General features: G+C 38.1%; 1 long non-coding RNA gene across 1 annotated transcript; it reads right to left on the minus strand.

The window, feature by feature from the left end:
- On the minus strand, nucleotides 5,369-12,774 carry LOC109233101. The gene is made up of 2 exons (XR_002069038.1): nucleotides 12,146-12,774; nucleotides 5,369-5,816 (listed from the first exon to the last, which is right to left on the minus strand). It is a non-coding gene; the product is annotated as an uncharacterized LOC109233101 (long non-coding RNA).

A 15,683-nucleotide genomic window follows, 5' to 3' on the forward strand; every position in this document is an offset into this window, starting at 1 on the left:
GACTAAAGAATTCAGTAGTTGAATCATTGACTAGGATTGCTATATTGCTTATACAAATACAGTGCATGATTAATTTTGGAGATTGATGGTGAGAAATTGAAGAATTTGAGCGTACGATAGATAAGTGACCATTCTAGTCGGTCAAAAGTCTTTTCTAAATCTAGCTTTAGTATCATATTGTCCTTTTTCCCTTTTATCTTTTTGAATTGATTGATAATTTCCTTGACTATGATAGCATGATCACTAGTTCTTCTACTCTTAATGAAACTTGCTTGAAATGGACTAATCAGGTCATTGAGAAATGGTTTTATTGTGTTAGCAATAATATTAGTAATGACTTTGTACATCATATTGCAGAGCCCAATTGGCCAATTTTTTTTTTTTAAATTGTTAGCATTATGGATTTTTGGAATAAAGCAGGTATATGTATTATTAATACCCATTGGGAGTGTATTGTTGCGGAATACTGGGAGACAATAATTTATGACTGATGGCCCAACGATTTTTCAATATTTTTGATAGAAAAAAGGATGTATACCATCTAGCCTTGGTGCCTTAAAGGGTTTAAAAGAGAAAACAACATTTGTGACCTCAAAAGGCATTTAAAGGATTATCGAAGGTCTTGAGATCAATTTTATTGAAGCTTGTAGGATCTCGACGAATGTTCATCCAGTTGGTGGATTGATGGGATGTTGTGAAAGTGTTGAGAAAATATTGGTGGGTATGTTTTAGAAGTTCCAAAGGATCATTGATCCAGTCACCCGCACCATGTTTAAAGAACATAATTTTGTTTTTCCTTTTATTGTTAGATGCCATGATGTGAAAGAACTTTGTATTTGCATCACCCTCTTGAACCCAAGAGATTCTGGCTCTATGTTTCTAGTAGTCATCTTCTATTTTCAGAAAGTTGTTGTATTCAATTTGTAATGATGTTCTAATTGTTGAAGGAAGATACTATTAGGTAGTGCTTGGATTCTTGGATGCCTTTTAACCTAGCCAGGATTCTCTTTTTCTTTCTGAAGATATCTCCAAAGACCTTATTTTTTCAGGCTTTAACATTTCCTAGAAAGGAATTAGACGATTCAAGGTAACTAGATCCCTTCCAACTTTCTTCTACTAGGTTGTTAAAGTCGGGGTACCTGCACCAATAGGTTTCTAGTCTAAAAGGTTTTGGAAAGGCAATGTTTAATTTAGGGATTATTTAAAGAAGTAAAGGGTTGTGATCGGAGTGAGTTTTTGATAAATGTGTTACTGATGCATTCGGAAAGCAACTGATCCAATCGCTATTAGCAAAGATTTTATCTACTCTCTCCATAATAAGACCTTTATTTTTCTTCCTACGATTTGTCCAGGTGAACTTGCATCCCTTAAATCCTAGATCAATGAGGTCGCATTTATTAATGCAGCTCCAAAGGTATTTAGTACGATTTCTGTTAACATGGTTACCACCTAATTTTTTGTTTGAATCTAATACATCATTAAAGTCCCCCTACTAGCCATGTGCACTTAAAATTAGCGTGCATGTTGATAAGGTTATTCCACATTTGATTTCTATAGTTAGTTTTAGTACTAGCATATATAGAGGTAAATAACCAAGTTTTGTGAGTAGGAATTACCTCAATGGTTGCACTAATTTCTTGGCTTCTACGAACAAAGCTATGGACATTGACAAGAGTATGGTCCCATAGGATGACCATACCACCCAATTGTCCATCAGCCGGAATTTTGATCATGTCGGAGAAACCAAATGGGTTTAAAAGAGGCATATGGTTGTCCATTCTTGTTTCCAAGAGGTGACCATGCAAGGACGAGGGTGTCAATTATTTTCCTAAAATTTAATTTGAAATTATCATTGTTTCCACCACGAACGTTCCATATAATGAATGAGATAGCCCTATTCATGTTGATATTCCAGTTGTGTAGGTCTCCACTCTCCAGCACTCTTGGTGCATGCACTGGGTTCCTTCTCTGAAAGGGAACTGGGATCATTGCATGTTGCCCTACTGTTGGATCGACTAGTGCTCTTATGTCCATTGTGCACTTGTAAAGTGCCATTGGACAATTAAGAATTTGCCTCTGTTCTTGCATCTCCGTGAAGATAAACAGTTTTACCTCGTCGAGATTTGAATCTTCGATTATTTATTCTGGGATTAAGTTGATGAGTTCCACTGACTCCTCCATCATGTCCTCTTGGTGTGGTAAGTTTGTTTGTGCATGAGGCTGTGATGGACCTGATGAGGTATTGGAGGTGCATGCTGAGCATTGGGAGTTAAAGTTTGGTTTGCATGTGCACTCCATGGTGTAAATATTGGGTTGATGTTGGTCGTAATCTCCGGAGTGAAGAATGGTAGACCCGTCACTGAGTTTGCATTTTGGATTGGAACAAATGGGGTGGCAGATTCCACTCTCCCATCATCATCTGAGTTGCATTGGGAGTCAAGTTTGGTGCTACTGGGTGAAGAATATTGTTCACCCAAACATGGTTCATGTAGTTATTCATCGATAACTGGATACCCTAATTAGTTGGGCGAGATAGTGCGAGTTTTGTAGTACAATCACTAACTCTCTTCCATCCAACATGATATTGAAAGAGATGACATGACCCATCAGTCCCAACTCTACCCAAGATAGTGGTTGGTGATTCTCTGGCAGTGGGGGTTGGATAAAGATCGTGGGAGTATTCATTGTTTGTGGATTGGGAGATGTTTGGTTTGCCATGTTTTTAAGCTGATTGTGACGTAGGATTTGAATGCGATTGTAACGTCTCCTGTGGGAGATAGGTATTCTTGGAATTTTTTATTAAAGTGGAAGATCTTATAGAGGACTTAGGAACGCTGTTGGTTTCTCGAAAATTCACTGAATCTGTTTCAATGATTATGGATTCAATTTGCATGTCATTTGAGAGGAGTAGTGTAGAGTATTTATTAAGAGAGGGAGCAGATTGGGTTTTGGGTACGTGTTCCATGGCATTGGCCATTTGGAACAAGGATGATTCTTGTTTTGACAGGTAGGTTTTGTCACTTGTGGCATGCATGGGGCAATTATTATCAGTAGTAGAGTGTTTTGCGGTATAGGCGTGATTAGTAGTAGTTTGATTATTTCCGTTAGTAGTATTACAGAGAGTGTAATTAGGTGAGCAGTCTGTAATGGTGGACACGTGTCCATTTGAGTTGTCTTCGTTATGTAATTCCTTGGTTTCTATATTGTTTTCTTTTATTTTTCGGGTGGCTGGTTTGTGGTATTATCCAAAACCATGTCCTGTTCCATTAGAGCTGAAAAGTGGTTTTCTGAATGGATATCTTTTTTGTTTGTGAGGTATTCCCCAGCAATTGTTTTTTTTTCCGTTCTGTTATCTCCAGAGAGATTGTTTTAGGACGGGCTTTGTAGTTTAATATTTGGGAGCTAAGGAACTTACCTGTGGTGGCGTAAAAAATATTGACATTTATACCTGCCATTGTTGATGTTTCTAAGCTCTCATTCATCACATGCCTTTTCTTCCCTTTGTGAAATGTGACTGTCTTCCATCCCTCGTTGGTCCTGGATGTTTTCTCCTGCATGTAGCCACTCTGCTCATTGTCTTCTTTTTCTTTTGTTACTAGGTTAGTTGTCTGCTGCTTAATCTTGGTGCACTGGCTTGTTGAGTGCCCTAGATGTCCAAAGTTCAAATAAAGGGGCTTGTCACATTTATATAAGATTTGTTGTTTACGCGAGCCTATCTATACATTAGATTTAACTGGTTTGTTCAAAGGTAATTCGACACAAAGTCTGGCATAACGCCCACGTAGAGCTATTGTTGTGCAGGCATCAACTTTGAGTAGCCTTCCAATTGTGTTGCCCACTTTTTTCAGAATTTTCCCATCATGAAACTCTGTGGGGAGCTGGGGGTAGGCGTATCCAAATTGCAGTGAGTGTTTGTTTGGCTTTTGAAGGTACAAAATTTGGTTCTCAGCATTGCACCAATAGAAAGTGACCAAAGATGAACCACGGTCCATTTTGTAATGCATTTACCATATTTTCCTCTTTGTTGAATCTCACTTTGTAGTAATCTTCAACAAGATCAATTAGTGAAAATACCTCTGTTGGCTTCCAAACATCTGTCAATTTGTGTCTGAGAATTTGGTGAAGGATATTTTTTCCTTGGAGTTTGATTATTACTGAGAATCTCCATTGGTAATAAATGCGTTGTTTGTCTTCCCCAGTTATAGGAACCGTATATTCATTCTCCTGGGCTTCAGAAGCCTTTTCCCCTTCTTCCTCGATGATATCAATAGCCATAGGCAATAAATACAAGGGGGGTGAGGATATTTAGAAGCTTCTCTCTTGTTCATTAGTTAGGAGTTTATCCTTGAATGAGATGGGTTCAGTTAACTGAGGGAATTTAATATCCGGTAGTTTTGGAGGTAGTTTCTCTAGATCAGTGTGGTTTTTTGTTTGATTTCCGGTATAGGATTGTTTTGTTGATTGGTGGGGTTGGTATTTCTTAGAGAGAAGTGAGAGTTTCTTTTTATCTTTCCATTTGTTACTTGTCCTTTTTTCCTTTTTAGTCCTACCTTCCAAATATGGAATGCCTACATTTTGCATGCCTAAAATGACCATGGTACTCGTGAAGATGCGAATTCGAGATTTTTACTTTATGGGTTCATTCTTTATGGTTTTATTATTATACTCATTGCATTTTAAAAATAATTGGTTCAATACGCAATATTTATTGAAATTTTAGTAATTTTTACACGTATTATCTAAACTCAGAGGCGACGCTAGCATTTGGAGTTTACGGGTTCTGAATTGCCACTGAACCATATCTCTCTTAATTAGTGGGTTCGCAATTATATATTTTTACATATGTAATAGATTTTTTTTGTAAAAATATAGGCATTGAGCAAAAATTATTGGATTCGTTCAAACCCGTTGCTAATGCTCTCCCTTTGTCCTTGTCTAAATTCCGTATAAAAGTTATTGGATTTAGTTGAACTCTTATCTTGGAAGCTACAGCCGCCACTGCTGGTACTAGCTACTTTACTTCAATAACTAATATATTTTGCTAGATATATATTTTGTATAGTTAGAAGGTTAGCTTAATATTTTTATTTTTTATTATATATATAATATATATATATATATATATATATATATTATAAATACCACTTGTAATTATTTAGTTATTGAAGGTACTTATTATTGATGCCTTACTGGTATCAGAGACCTGGTTATCCTCCTACTTCTTTTTCATATATTCATGGCTCCACAAATTCTCATGGCTCCTTTTCTCCTTCCATGGCTAATCTTCCTGTTACAACACCTATTGTATATTCCGCTATCACTGTAACATTAAAAACTTGACTTGAAAATTTAAGAGAAAAGATAAATATCCAGCTAGAAAGAAAATGACTACATAATATTGAAAAAGTTGAACATGATAAGGATAAGATCACCACTAGATGAGCTTCATTCGTTAGCATTGTAGAGTTTGTATTCAACTCAATGTAATAGTCATACGTCTTGTAGAACTCTAAGTCATTGTATATCGACTTAACATACTTAGCCTTGTTTTTCTCCAGACTTGTGACTTGCATAAATACAATCACTTTTATCTTTGTAACATATATGAAAACACTTGACTGCTCAATATAAGCTCCTCTCAATCTTGTATTTTTCTACATGGTACCAGAGCTTTCTAAAGCTACGCTGTCCAAAACAGAAACCAGATCAAACATGGATATAACAACATCCTCAACCTCCTTGTCTTTATCACCTGCTTCCCTGCACCATCTCATTGCTTCCCGATGAGTTAAGTTGAAGCCATCAAGCTACCTAATCTTGAGGACACAAATAATTCATTTGATTCAGGTAATGAAGGAGACAAACATGATCATCAAAGAAAGAAAGCCAGACGCAAGCAGTTCATCCTCCTCTGATGGAATTGACAAGGTTGTTGACAAAGGTGATGATAACACTGATTGGGAGGAAAAGGATGTGCTCCTGAGGAGCTAGATTTCTGCTATAATGACTGAGGAAAGCATGTACCTCATTGTGGGATTTTTAACTGCCAAAGAGATGTGGAAATGCTTAGAGGAAACATACCTGTAGACAACTAAGGACAAGGAATTTCAGCTTAAGAAGCAACTACAGAACATCATGCTAGGAACCAAAAGGCTTGATGAATATTTGAAGGAATTCAAAGGAATATGTGATGGTCTTTCAGCCGTACACAAGCCCGTTGCTGAAGACAACAAGGCAATCAACTTTTCTAGAGGACTTGGTCCAATGTACAAGACTTTTAGGACAATCATGTTGGGAAAGACTCCATATCCCACCTTGAACCAGTTTGTCAGTTCTCTTAGAGGATTTAACATGAGAGAGGATGAAGAAGAGGTGACTCAACAGGGCTATTACATGGATTTTTGTTGCTCAATGAGAAGAGGTCGTGGGGGTTACTCTAAACAAAAAAGGAAACTCAAACTTCTCCTCAAGAAGAAGAGGTTTTAGACTTGCAGGACAAGGAAACAACTAGAGTACTCAGGCTACTCAGAATAAGTAAACCAAAGAGCAAGAATAATAATCAAATATGTGGAAGGAATAACCGCACATCCTTGAAATGCTTCTACAGGTAGGACTATTCCTACCAGGCTACAAAAGATATTTTTCTGCTGTTAATCTGCAGAATACACCAGCTGAGGATGAGACCATGTATGTTGACTCTGGTGCAAGTAGTCACATAACCAATTTAACAAGTAATTGTCAAATCTTTAGACTTATAATGGCCCTGATAAGATAATAGTTGGAAATGACTCAAAACTTGACATCTTAATTCTATGATATTTTTGTTAAGTTTCAGAAGATAGTTGAGTGAATTCAATAATACTGAGTTTGTGGAGCATCTAGATAATTGTGGGATTATTAGACATATCTCATGTCCTCATACACCTGAGCAAAATGGAGTCTCTGCAAGAAAACATAGGCATATAGTAAAAACATGTCTGACCTTATTTTTTTCGTGCAAAGTTGTCACAGTTCCTTTGGGTTGAAGCTTTCTTGGCAGTTGTATTCTTAATTAACAGAATGCCCTTACCAATGTTAAAAATGGAGTCTCCATTCTTTTAAGCTTTTTGGAGAAATTCGGATTATAATAATCTGAAAGTATTTGGATGCAGGTATTTTCCCTACTTGAAAGGCAAAACTAAATTCTTCCCAAAGACCTATCCTTGTGTTTATTGGATACAATAGTCTTCATAAAGGCTATATTTGTTATCATCCACCTTCCAGGAGAGTGTTTGTCTCAAGGCATGTGTTCTTTGATGAGAACACACTGCCCTATGTGCAACTAGATGCACCACTAGATAGTTCAAGTGACACTACTCATCTTGCTACCTTTTATGAGTTTTTCTCTTGGTTGCAAGACAATTCAAATCAGATGTGGACCTTTCTACTTCAGGGGAAGTGTTGAATGCACCACCAAATAGTGACCCAACTAGTGATCAACGTGTAATTGTTGCTCATGCTACTCCTACACCAACAAGTCACCAGCCTGCCGAACCACCTGCAGCAGCAGCTCCTGCACCAATAGATGATCACATTGCTGCAAATACTCCTAGTCTTCCCTTGACCACAACTGGCACTCCTACTGAGTCAGAGTTCACTGGAACAAATACAATTGATACTTCTTCTGAACCTCAGTCCATTGGAATAAGTGAAGTATCAAACAACTCAACTCAGGACAGTGCACCTCCTAAACCTAATATTATTTCAGCTTGAAGTTGGTTTGTCTCACTGGTTCAACACTGAATCTAATCAGGATGAACAAACTATACCAACACAAGAAGAACCTACTGATGAGGCAAAACCAACAGATCACACATCCAATGCACAAAATCATCACATGGTGACAAGGCTAAAATCAAAAACCATGCCAGTAAGGCGCATATGTCTGTTTGCAGCTAAGGAGCCATAGACAATGAATGAGGCACTCAACTCCCCAGAATGGCTTGCAGCTATGAAAGAGGAGATAAATGTACTTCAGCAAAACAAGACCTGAACATTGGTGCCTAAGGCAGCTGGTATGGATATAGTTGGCTCTAGGTAGGTGTTCAAAACCAAGATAAAGGCTGGTGAATTCATTGACAGGTACAAGGCAAGACTAGTTGCCAAGGGGTGTTCACAACTTGAAGAAGTAGATTTCAAATAAACCTTCAGTCCAGTTGTTGAAGGAACCACTAGAAGAGTAGTTCTCTCAATAGCTGTGAGTCTCCACTGGTGTATTAGACAACTAGATGTAAAGAATACATTTTATACGGACATCTGCAGGAGGAGGTGCACATGAGTCAACCACAAGGTTTTAAGGAACCTAGATATCCTGACAGTGTGTGCCTTCTAAAGAAAGCACTATATGGCCTTAAGCAGAAACCTAGAGCCTGGTTTGACAAGTTCAACTTACATATGCTTCACCTTGGTTTTAAGGGTAGTAAGCATACACACACCTACTTTACTGGAGGAATTCAACTAAGTATGTTTAAGGATGTTGTAGAATTGCTATGAAGGATGTTGTAGAATTGCTCGCCAAGACTAACATGGCACATGCTAAACTAATAAGCACACCTCTAGCATAAAAGCATGGTCTACAAGAAGTTGTAGATGATCCAGTGGATGCTTCATTATGCAGGAGTATTGTTGACAGTCTACAATACTTAACCCTCATAAGACCATACATAACTCATGCAATGAATTTGGCAAGTCAATTCATGCAAAGTCCAAACATCGCTCATTACCAAGCTGTAAAAAGGATCCTTAGATATGTGAAGGCACAATTGAGTTTGGTTTAAGGATCTTATCTCATAACCATTCAGGTTATATGGTTTCACTAATGTAGACTGGGGAGGGTGTCCTACGACTAGAAGATCAACTACATGCTACAATATCTGTCTTGGAACTAATTGTATATCTTGGACATCCAAAACAACAATTGCAAGGTCTAGTGCAGAAGATGAGTATAGAGCACATGCTTGAACAACAACTGAAATGACATGGATCACATACATTCTCAATGACATTGGGGTTCATATAAAGACTGCACCAATACTGTTCTGTGATAACTTGAGTGGACTATATATGACAGTCAATCCAGTAATGTATTCGAGAACAATGCATGTTGAGACGGACTATCATTTTGTTAGAGAAAAAGTTGCTGGTGGGCAGCTTAACACAAGATTTGTTAGATCAAACGATCAACTAGCTGACATTCATACAAAGGCACTAGCTAAGCAGATGTTTGCAGTTTTTGAAATAAGCTAGGAGTGGTAACTCCACCTCTCACTATCTTAAGGGGAAGTGTTGACCACCATTGGCATAGGGTGGCCACGCCACCGATGGTATAACAGAAAAACAAAAAGCACGTAGCAATTTACCTACTCATGTGCTCGTTGAAGCTTATGCGGTAATATAATATGTTTTATGTCCTGACTTTTGTGGTTTGTCAAGTAGTTAAACTTTTAATGAGTTTGGAGGTTCAAAACGTTGTGGCCAGAGACCAACTCGAAGGAGGTGGGAAACTATTGGAAAACACAAATCTATGAGGCGCTTGTTAATACCCAATTTTGCCCTCATATTTTCTCAAATAGTATATATACTTTCAAAACATCATTTAACATCATTATTTAGTTTACAAAATCTATACAAGCATTTTATATAATTTTCCATAATTTTTTTTGAGCTTTAACTTTAATTTTCTTGCATTTAAATTACTTGAATATTTATTAATTACTCCTTAAAATTATTTTGTGATGGCTTAATAATCTAAAAATATTATTTGCATCCATAATGCATGTTTCAATTTTTTTACTTCATTTTATATAATTACTTTAGTATTTTTAAAGCTATTTGCACAATCTTGTAATAATAGCCTATATTTTGCATTTTATTGCATTTGTCATTTTATTCAGGGCCAAAATAATATTTTGCATTTTTATATTCTTCTAATATTATTTTAAAATATTAATTTGCATAAATAACATTTTTCTATATTTATTTAACTATTTTATTAAATTATTTCCCTTTAATCTCTCATTTATAAAAGCTGGCCCAATTTTTGAGCTATTTTTCGGACTAAACATACCCAAACCCCCGGCCCAATAACCTCAGTAGCCCAACCAAACGACCCATTACCTTCTGACCCGCCCAGTTTCCTATTCAATCTCGGCCGTTGGTCTCAAATGATCAACGGTCCATAATAAATGCCTACCTCCCCTTATATCCCCATAACCCCAAACCCTAGAGACAAAGTCCCCACCCCGTCGCCTCTGTATTCTCTCATCTCTCCTTCTCCTTCCTTCAGAAACCCTAGCCGCCTCCCCAATCTTCTCCAAATCCGAGCAAACCATGGATTCCCTCTGTGATTTATTTACCTTTTACGCGTTACCTCGTTGTTACTTGCAAGACTATGGTGTTACTTAGTACTTGCCTAAACTTGGCAAGTACCATCTCTCGGATTCGAGCCCGTTCAACTTCAATCGCTAAGATCTGGACAATATCTCGTCCATATACACGGAAGAATAGTTGATTTCTCATACCAGTAGACGAATTTTTAAATATTGAACCCTAATTAGGGTTTGATTCTCGATTTCTTTGCTTTACTAGTTGCTTTATGATTGCATGCATATTTTTTTCCTTTCCTTGTTTATGTTTGATTGACTTCTTTCCTTATTTACTCGTCTGATTTTACTACTATATAAACCCCTCCCCTAAATCCCCTTGAACGAACCTTATTCATTGTATTCTCTCACTCTCACTAATTCGACTACTCTGAAATTTGAGACTTTTAATCAATTCACTAAAAATTGAAGCTATTGTTCTATCATTCTTGTCACACCTCCTTTTTACTTCCCCGGAAGGGATATAAGGGAGTTTTTTCCAATTAAAAGTGACAATCGAAATGAGATTATTTATATTAAATTCAGAGTCTCCACTTGGGATAGTTTATAGTGTCCCAAGTCATCGGTTTAGAATCCCGAATCGAGGAGATTTGACTCTGTTTGAATGTCTGCGAAACATAGAAATCCGGGCAAGGAATTCTGTTAACCCGGGAGAAGGTGTTAGGCATTCCCGGGTTTCGTAGTTTTAGCACGGTCGCTTTGATCATACTTGGCTTAATCAAATTGCTTAATTACTTATTTTAGAACCTATGTGCATTTCCCTTTTTAATTAAGAAATTATCTTAAAACAGGTCATGCGTACGTGTACCCGTTTGTTTGGCGCGTCAAAAATCATGTCACGCGAACGTGTCCACGATTAATAATACTTTATTATTATAAAGAAATTTTGGTCAAAGTTGCGTGAACGCATACCTCAGTTTATTTTGAGAAAGATCGTAATCATGTCACGCAAACGTGTACACAATCACGATGATAGATTAAAAGCGGGTCTAAAAGCATACTAACATATTCATAAATTAATTTATCCTATGGTTTAGGACTAAATTTACATCTAGCTATGCAACTAAGTTAGGAAAACTTCCTACTTTCACAAAACTATACAATTAGTACACCTTATAACTTAATTTCAAGACAAGACAAGCCAAAATCATATTTGAACAAATAAAACGGACTCCAACAAAAATGCTTCACTCAAACACAATCAAGATTCAGTGCCGATGAACAACAAGGAAATAAGTTCAGATTTACTCAAACGGAAATGAAGACTGGGAGGAATAGACCGGGTAATGACCTCCTAGTTAAACATGGGTCACCTAATTACCTAAACACGAAAAACTAGCAACAAGAAGACCAAAACCACAGGAGAAAACATTGCCCTTCGCACAGATTTCACAAGAAACAAAATACATAGTCATAACATTGTAATCAGAATTATCACGGTAAATTGGATTTTTTCAAGAGGTCCAAATTCTCGTTCAAAACAGAGAAACAACTAACTTTCTTTGCCCATGTCTAATGTTATATCCTTTAGCAATTACTACTGCCACACAAACATCCAAGACAAACTTAGTTACAGAACAACAATTAGAGCAAGATGAACAAATAAATTGGACCATTCCTATGAGAAAAATCGAGAAAACAAAAAGAGCAAGGAAAGAGTAGAGCTATGAGGTGAGATCTAAATCCATGAAATCAATAGTGAAGTAAAAAGGAGAAATCTTAACTTGTTTACAGCAATGTAAAATCCCGGCAAACTCGAACTTGATCGAGAAACGGACGCAACAATAGCCTTAAATTGGAACCAACGAACGACAGCCTCAGATCTTGACTGAAATCAACTCACTCAAACTCAATACGTCCAACATCCTTATCTTTGTAAATCTTTTTCCTGGATGTGTACATCTTCACAGATCTGTGAGAGAAAGGCAAGGAACAACGCCGGCGAACTAGGTTGGGTCTGGTGAGAAGTTGTGCGGTTGTGTGTGGTTAAGATTGTGCGCTTGGTTTGTGTATAGAGGATGGGTGTCGTTGGTTGTTCACTGGTGGGTCTGGTTTTGGGTGTTCTGTTGTGAAGGTCTGGAGATTGAAGATGAAGGGCAGGGGTGGTGAGGCGAGCTGGTGATGGTAGCAGGGGTTGCTGCTTTTGACGTTTGGGGTGGGGTGGGTTCGAAGAATATGGTATTCAGGGGGTGGGGTTCTGTTGTTCTGCGGCGGATTTCTCAAGTCTCTATGTGCCTATAGGTCTCCTAAGGTCTGTGAAGAAGAAGACCAAGTTTCAGGGGGGGTGGGTCTCTTGGTGTAACGGCGGATGGATTTTTTTTAGAGTCCCCGGATCTAGGTCTTAGAGTGTGTATATGTATAGGGTTTTTTAGGTTAAGAGTATGGGTTTTTATCTATTGGGCCTTAAAAATTGGGCCAAAAACTAAAAATGGACTACAAAAATTCATAAAAATGGGAAAAACCAACCCAAAACTAACTCTTCCTTCTAAAAATTATATACAATTTATAACATGAAAATATAAGACTAATCTTAATTAATTAAAATAGACAGTATTATGTTGTGAGACTATTTTGGTATTTTTTCAAGATTATATAAAAAAAATAAAAATCCTAGTAAAATAGTATGACTACAAATCATTAACGAAACTATTTTTGTAATTTTTATTTTTGTGATAAAATAAAGTAAAAGAGTCAAAACTAGTTGAAATAGCTATATTAGACCTAAACTAAATATTTAAATGCTAAAATATGTAAAATCTTGGGGAGGGTAAAAAATCACATGTCTACAGCTGCCGTTCTTTGACTGGAAACACGAAGTATTTTCAGACAAAGAACGACTAGACATGTTTTTTGACCCAACCCTTATTTAGGGAGACCAAAAACTAAAGAAAAGAGAATGTGACCGAGCCCTGGTATCTGAGCTGCCTACATATCCTTGGCTATAAAGGAATCAGGCCATGTGTAGTTCAGAAGTAGGAACAGTGATGGAGTATACCGAGGTGGAGAGCCGGTTGAGGTGCGGTTCCGTCGAGGTTCCGGTCCGCGGTCCTGTTATTACATCAAAATCAAAAAATGAAAAAGACCTAACTAAGCCTGTCAACTATGAGTTACAAGATTCCTATCTATAAGTCTTTTGAAGCTTGATCTTGAGTCTTGAATGGTTCTTCATGCAGACTTTAAATTTGAACCTTGACGCTTGCTAGCTGCAGGTGCTAGTTCATTCTTCTTCAGATTAAGACCGGACACACTGTGCTTGTGACTTCAGTCATGTCTTGAGCAATCCACCTCTCGTCTCAGCTTCTACATTTTGGATTCACTTCCCTTTCCTTTTTTTTATATTCTGGATTGAGATTACTTCTGTTGATCATCTCGGACTGTTGACTCGTACTCTCCAGGTGAGCTTCCTTTGTTGCTGACTTGAATTGCATTCTGAAGTGAATTCCCTTGTTTTTTAGGTGGGCGCCTGATTGCCAAAACTTGAACTGTCTTCCTTTGAAACTTCGATTGCTTTCCTTTGAAACCTGAACTGTTTTCCCTTGTTTCTCCAGGTAGGCACTTGATTGCTGAACTTGAACTGTCTTCATTTGAAACTGCTTTCCCTTGAAACTTGAACTGCCTTCCCTTGTTCTCCAGGTGGGCGCCTGATTGCTGAAACTTGAACGGTCTTCCCTTGTTCTCCAGGTGGGCGCCTGACTGTCGAACTTGAACTGTCTTCCTTCGAAGCTGCTTTACCTTGAAACTTGAACTGTCTTCCCTTGTTCTCCAGGTGGGCGCCTGATTGCTGAACTTGAACTGTCTTCCTTCGAAACTGCTTTCCCTTGAAACTTGAACTGTCTTCCCTTGTTCTCCAGGTGGGCGCCTGATTGCTGGACTTGAACTGTCTTCCTTCGAAACTGCTTTCCCTTGAAACTTGAACTGTCTTCCCTTGTTCTCCAGGTGGGCGCCTAATTGCTGAACTTGAACTGTCTTCCTTCGAAACTGCTTCCCCTTGAAACTTGAACTATCTTCCCTTGTTCTCCAGGTGGACGCCTGATTGCTGAACTTGAACTGTCTTGCTTTGGAACTGCTTTCCCTTGAAACTTGAATTGTCTTCCCTTGTTCTCCAGGTCGGCGCCTGATTGCTGAACTTGAACTGTCTTCCTTCGAAACTGCTCTCCCTTGAAACTTGAACTGTCTTCCCTTGTTCTCCAGGTGGGCGCCTGATTGCCGATACCCGAACTGTCTTCCTTCTAAACTTGAACTGTTTTCCCTTGAAACCTGAACCGTTTTCCCTTGTTCTCCAGGTGGGTGCCTAATTGGTGAAACTTTCTGTGTTCCCTTGTTTTCCATGTGGGTGCCTGCAATCAAAACAAACAAAACGAACAAAATTTTTCTGCCCCAGTTTGCACCTGCAAGTAAAAACCTTCTCGCACAGCCTTTGTGCTGACAAAATTTGGGCACGGTACTTAAAAATTCATGCTTCCAAGCTTGATTTGGACATAGAATTCGTCCCTGTTTCAAATAAAGAAAACTTATGAGTTTAAACGTGGTGGTTGGTTTGTGGCCTTGACTTTGCGGGCGATTGCTCATTCACTTGCCATGATAACCTTGATTTCAACTTGAAAGACCTTGCCTGTTTATTGACTAACCACTTTCTCTGTCACCCTTATCACAGAAAATACCTCTGATCCGTTCAAACCCAATATCCTCTATCTGTTGCATTTTTCTCATGAATTGACATTTACCGAACCATTGTATTTCACATGAATCCCAAAACACATTGATTTTTACCAACTCAGTGCGCTTGCTGTTCTTTCCCGACATAGGTCACTGGCCTTGGCCTTGAGGTATGTTGCTCCTTCACTTGCCATGATAATCTTTGATTCCCACTTGGAAAACCTTGTTTGTTATTGGTTAACCACTTTCTCTGTCAACCTTATCACAGAAAATACCTTTGATCCGTTCAAACCAAACACCCTCTATCTGTTGCATTGTTCATGAATTGATATACACCGAACCTTTGTATTTCACATGAATCCCAAAGCACGTTGATTGTTACCGACTCAGTGCGCATGCTGTTCTTTCCTGACTTATGCCAGTTTGATGTGCAAGACAGATTCCGCTTTGTGCAATTGGAAAGTTGGTAGCATACTTTGAAGTCATTCTCACTTGTTTTGACCAAACTGACTCAAAAGAGGACTTGAACAACAAAATGAGCAGAGTAAGGGACAATGGAATGACATGAGATCTAGCAAGAAATCTACAAAGTAGAAACTTATCAGA

The sequence above is a fragment of the Nicotiana attenuata genome, chromosome 10 (assembly GCF_001879085.1).
Source record: "Nicotiana attenuata strain UT chromosome 10, NIATTr2, whole genome shotgun sequence".
Classification (NCBI taxonomy): Eukaryota; Viridiplantae; Streptophyta; class Magnoliopsida; order Solanales; family Solanaceae; genus Nicotiana; species Nicotiana attenuata.